Below are 6,024 nucleotides of genomic sequence, written 5' to 3'. Positions count from 1 at the left end.
CCTTGGCCTCCCAAAGTGTTGGGATTACAAGCGTGAGCCACCGCGCCCAGGCTTTCTGGTTTTTGGCCGTGTAGAGCTGCCACGATTGTGCTGTGTACAAGTACTTCAGTGAACATACGTTCTCCCTTAGGGTAAACACCTGGAGTGGAATTTGTTAGGTCCTGGGGTAAGTAGCTGTTCATGGTTTCCCAGAGTGGCTTTGCCGTTGACACTTGAACCAGTGTGTGTGAGAATTCTAGCTTCTTGTCCTCACAAAGCAGCTGGATGCGGCGTGTGTGGGTGGATCACATGGGTGTTTGTGAGAGCCAGGAGCAGGGTTAAGGATTTTAGGGACTTCAGAGAAGGAGGCTGGAGAGCATCAGCAGAGGCAGCCTGGACCTTGGATCTGTGAAAAGAAGACACTGAAACTGCACAACTGAGTTGGGGTTTCCAACAGGGCAGGTGTGGGCCTTACGCGGGTAGGTGTGTGCGGTGGCACACAGAGGCTGGGATAGCTTGGCCCTGGGGTCAGGGCTCAGCCAGCCTGTGTGCCTTCACACCTGCTCATGAGATCCCTTGTAAACAGTTTCCGTTTATGAATTCCAGGATATTGAAGCCAAAAAAGAAGCACAGAAGGAAAAAGAAGTTGATGAACAGGAAGCAAATGCCTCAACATTTCATAGAAGCAGGACTGCATTGGATAAAGACCTTGTTAATACGGGAATCTGTGAGTCTTCTGGCAAACGGTGTTTACCTCTGGTTCAGCTCGTACAACAGCTTCTTAGGTAGGTCGTATGAGCTGTATTGTATTGTATTGTACTGTACTGTACTGTATTGTATTGTATTGTATTGTATTGTACTGTACTCTACTCTACTGTACTGTATTGTATTGTATTGTACTCTACTGTACTGTATTGTATTGTATTGATTTACTTTTTTTTTTTTTTGAGGCAGAGTTTTGTTCTTGTTACCCAGGCTGGAGTGCAGTGATGCAATCTTGACTCACCACAACCTCCGCCTCCCGGGTTCAAGCGATTTTTGTTTGTTTTGATTTTGCTCCTGATTTTTGTTTCTACACATAGAGAAAGCAGAGCCTTGGCAGGTTGGATCAGGCAGCCGAGCACAGAGCAGGGAGCCCTGGGCAGTGGCCCCAGCTCTCAGCTGGCCTGTTCATGGGGCCATGGTAGGTCTACAGCGTGGGGTGGGCCTGCAGCGTGGGGTGGGCCTGCAGCGTGGGGTGGGCCTGCCGTCCACAGCCAGGAAAATGAACTTAGTGGACACAGTGAAATTTTGAAACAGGATGTTTTAGAGCTAGTTTCTATCATAGATTTTAGTAAATGCTCTTTTGAAGAAAGTTTTTCTGATGTGTGTTTTGTTTTCTAATCTGATAATGCATATTTCACATATTCTGGTCTTTAACCAGTGGAAATTAGAGAACTAAACTTAATATAGTTTGTGTTAATGGAAAGAGCTTGGGATTTGTTCTCTGAAAATTTCAGTTGCAACAGCTTGTTCACATAGGGGAACTTCCACCACAGTAACTCTTAAGAGTAAGAATAAAAGCTGTGTTTCCTTTCCCAGAGTTCATTATGAATACATGAGAAAATGGATGTTAAAACCTTGTAATTAAAATGTAAAGTTACGTGCAAAGTTTTCAAGTGAGCGTTTTCCAGAGGTGCTTTTCTAAGTTCTTGAATGCCTCTGCCTGTCCTGCGGAGGCTGCGTCGTGGCCTGTTGGTGTCTTTGGCAGGGGGTGAGTGCAGGGTTCCTGTTGTGGGTCCTTTATTCTCAAGAAGGCAGTGCCTGTTTTCCCGTCTCCTGCCTGCTCAGACTGTTCCCCTGCGCAGAGAGACCGGCCTGTTTGAGCTGCGGCTGTGTAGGCTGCGCTGGCCGGTCTGGCCGCACTCACACTGTTTGCTGATCAGCACTTGAAGTGTGTCCATCGTAGCTGAGACACTGACTATTGTATCTGTTTAACTGTCAGCCCGTGGGCTGGGATGTGACCCCCAAAGCTGCAGCAGAAGCTTCCGCCCATCCTGGGCCCCCCTGTCATCTGTGGGGAAAGGCCTGTTCCTTGTCTTCTGAGCCCAGCCGGCCTCCCAGTCATTCCGCAGATTCCAGGTGAAGCATGTGCTGTGCTTGGCTGGGCTCTCCTGCGCCCCTTTTTGGGGTGAGGCGGAGTGCATTCCAGCCCCACCATCCCTGCCGTTTATTCCCACCCCTCATCCCCACGCTCATACACACTCACAAGTACAAACACAGGCACAGTCACGGGCACACACCGCCCTGGACAGCACCATTTCCAGCCTCGGCAGGGCAGTGTCCTTACAGGGAAGTTGATGAGGCACTAAAAAAGGCTCAGGGGACAGGGAGAATCTCTGTCGAGAAGAGGTTCCTAGACCCGGTTCTGCCTCTGACTTGCTGGGGGTCCTTGAGAAAGTTGCTTCCCCTCTTTGGTTTCAGTTTCCTCAGCCGAGAAATGTGGCAGGCGGGGCGGGGCCGGGGGCAGGCGGCAAATGGTCTAAGGTTCTGGGAACCTGTAAGTCAGAGCCCGTAGCTGGTGGTCAAGATGAGGGAGAGGCCCTCAGGGTCAGCTGAATGCCTGAGAGGCAGGACAGACCCAAAGGTGAGCAACCTGAGCACATCAGGTGGGCTCAGAGCTGGTGCATGAGCCCCACAGCCTGCAGAGCAGCCCTGGACTCGGGAGCCCGCTCGCACCAGCCCGGTGGGACTTCAGAGATGTGGGGTCCAGCCTCTCCTACTATTGCAGGGCTGGGGGCTGGAAGCTGCAGATTCTTACTCCATAACTGCCTTAGACATGCCAGATGGGCTGGGGCAAGACACACCCCTCTCTATGAAATGACCAGTCTGTCCAAATAGATGCACTAAAGAAGGGCTGTGGGATGGACTCCGCTGTAGCCTGGGGCTACAGACAGGCTTCCAGGGTACTCAAGCAGCTGGCCTCTGGGGTAGCAGCCCCGGGTGTGAGAGGCAGGCCTCAGAATCTAGGCCAAGGCTTCACAGGAATCCCCTCTGGAGATCCCGGGCACTCTGCAGGAGGGGCAGCAGGCAGCAGGTGCACCAGGAGCACGTTTCACAAGGTGCCCCATATTGCATCTGTTCAGACGGGCAGCGAGTTGGAAAGTGGACGCAGTAGGCAGGGTGTCGGCTGCTCCCCACGGCCAGGAGTCCAGCCCAGCACCACCTGAGTCCACCTCTGTCCTGCTCAGTTGGGTCATCCGTGCTCTGGGCCCTCTGGTCCCACCCACAGAGGGAGGGCTTTGGGGTGACCAGGTGAGCTGGCCCTTGTGGGAGGATGTAACTGACTCCTGAGCCTGGCGAGCCAGGCAGCCCCTCGCCAGCATCCCCACCCCCACCTCTCCAGCCCCCTCATTCCCTGATCCTCCCATCCTCTCCCCTGCCCCAGCAGTTTCCTCTGCTCACGCTCATCTCTTTTCCTGCTCCCAGGCTCGCCTGGTCATGTGTCCTTCACTGTCCTCTGAGTCTCCCTCTGTCCAAGCCGCCTCCACTCTACTTGACACATTCTCCTTTAAGACACCAGAGTACACAAGCTCAAGTCCCTGCACCTCACCTTTACTCCCAGACAAGGGAGGGAGATGACATGAAGAACCAAACGCCACTTGGCAAGAGATCTGGGGTATGCAGAGGGGCAGATCTGAGGCTGTGGAAGCTCCAGGGACTCCCTGCAGGAGGCTGCATTTCAGCTGGCTATTGAATGTGGCTCTGAGCTGACACCTCTCCTTGAAGCTCCAGACCAGGAGCCAGCTGCCAGCTGGACCCTCCATTTGGTGCCTCAGAGAAACCTTGCACTCTGTGGGTCTAACTCTGAACCCAGTACATCCCCCCATCTCAGCCCTGTCTCTTCTTAGGCAAAGCACCACCTCAGACCCAGTTGTGCACCACACCCACATTTGAGTCAGCGGCTCCTGCCCCGCACTGTGAGCGCTCTGGAGAAGCCAGTGCCGAGGGGGAAAGAGCTCTGAATGCCAAACCGTGAGTTTCAACTCCACCTCCAGCTCTGAGAGCTGTGGGCAGGGAAGGGCGCTAGTCCAGTGTGCTGTAGAAAGACCAGTCTGCCACTGTATGGCACATGGATGGCGGGGGCAGAGTGCGGGTGGAGAGAAGAGAAGGTGGACAGGGCCGGGGAGGCAGGGACATGACTGTAGCCATGGAGATGGGAGGACAGACAGGACTTGGTGGCCACTTGAATGAACCAAGGGAGGAGTCTGCAAGAGACACCCAGTTTTGTATCAGATGTGTGGAGCGTGGGATGCTGTTCATTGATCGAGGGAGGAGCAGAAGGAAGAGGTGTGGCATGGGAGGAGGTAGCTGAGCTATTCATGCATCAATAACCATTCATGAATGTCATTTGAAGTCCCCAGGGAGAGCCAGAACCCCAGCATGTTCACTGCTTCAGCTGGCCCTCAGGGTGCCTGTGCTCCCTGGCCCTCTCAGTTCCCACTTTGTAGCTGTCAGCTGCAGTGGGGGACAGCTGCTCAAGGGTCCAGCATGTCTGTGTTCTTAGCCAGGGGACTGCCGCGTGGCCCATGCTGAGCAGAAGCTGATGGATGACCCTCTGAACAAAACCCATTACAACATCCTGATCCACCCAGCCACCAACTCCTCACAACTCATCTCCATCGAGACGGAGCTGTCCCTGGCCCAGTGCATCAGTTGGTAGGTGCAGAGGACACGTGTGGCTCAGGCTCAGGTGAAGAGGCAGCTCATGCCCAAGCCCCAGGCAGTCAGTGTCCGGAGGAATGAAATGACTAGAGTTGACTTAGACTCACCAATACATGGCGGGGAGGCTGGAGGAGGGTACATGAGGTGTATAGGTTTCCAATATTTAATAAGGCCATGGTTTTGTTAACAAAGAAGAAATGAGGGTGGGAGCGGGTTCACCACTGGCTAGGCAGCCAATGGGCCTGCATAGGCTCTGTTCCACTGAGTCTCCAGCACGACCATGAGCTTCTCCTCCTCATCCTCCCAGCCCCACCCTACTCTCTCCCCCAGCTTGCTCAGCAGGTGACCTTACCGGCTCCCTACTTGTCGGGGGAAATAAGAACCAGACTGGGGGAACTGATGGGTACAGAGGCCCAGGTGTAGGGGCAGGACCCAGGGCAGTGCAGCCTCTACTGAGCCAGGAGGGTGAGGGTCTGGAGAGTGGGCATGGCTGCTGCAGGCATGGAAAGGAGGCGCAGATGGCGGCACTCCCAGGGACCACCGTCAGGGTGTCCATATGTGGATGTGTGCAGAGGTGGGTGCTGAGGGAGGAGGTGCAGGGAATTTCTCATCTTCTCTCCACTGCCTCTGAGTTGGAGATGTCAGAGGGAGCCATGGCCCACTGTAAACTAACACAGTGTCCCCACCCACAGGGTTAGAACCCCTCCCCTGGAAGCGGCTCTGAGGGGAGCAGTCACATGTGGAGAGTGCAGGGCGCTGTGTCCAGCCAGGGGAAGGAGGACACCAAGGGGGTTGCCCCTCTTCTGGCCAGGTGGCTGCCTTCTGACACACCAGCCTCTCTCTCTAGCACGGTGGCCCCCACACACCCAGCCTGTCAAACCTACAGCCCTCAAGAAGGCTTTGGCCAAATGAATGAACAGCTCCGTCTCCCAGGAGGAAGCACAGCTGAAGGATGTGGAGGGCAGTAGAGTTTATGCTCCGCCCCCTCTCCCCACAGTGGGACCTGAAAGAAGGGGGCTTTCAGCCAGGCTCACCCAGGCTGGGGTCTGAGTGTCACTGTCCAGCTATTGGCCTCTTGCTTAACAGGTGAGCCCAGCTGCTCCTGTGCAGCTGCCACCCTAGTGACGGTGAACAAGCAGGCGAGTGACATTTCTGATAGTTGGGGATACAGGAAAGATTAGGCTGTGGGCTGCTGGGCCAGGAAGGGGTGTTTGTTTTCAGGATTTATCTACTGACTTGACCAGGGAGGGTTATAGGCACAACCAGTTTAAGGATGGAAATTTTGAGAGAGCAGGCAGGGACTTAGTGCTGGGTAAGGCAAGCAGGCTTCTCAAAGCAGCT

The 6,024-nt window shown here is 54.5% G+C and overlaps 1 pseudogene; it reads left to right on the top strand.

Annotated features, from left to right (window-relative positions):
* Positions 1-3,827, top strand: part of LOC105534325 — a 14,454-nt pseudogene extending 10,627 nt beyond the window's left edge.
* The last annotated feature ends 2,197 nt before the right edge of the window (positions 3,828-6,024 follow it).

Source organism: Mandrillus leucophaeus, unplaced genomic scaffold (assembly GCF_000951045.1).
Source record: "Mandrillus leucophaeus isolate KB7577 unplaced genomic scaffold, Mleu.le_1.0 Scaffold1330, whole genome shotgun sequence".
Classification (NCBI taxonomy): domain Eukaryota; kingdom Metazoa; phylum Chordata; class Mammalia; order Primates; family Cercopithecidae; genus Mandrillus; species Mandrillus leucophaeus.
Note: the sequence above shows the minus strand (reverse complement) of the source record. Positions and strands in the feature narration are given on the sequence as shown.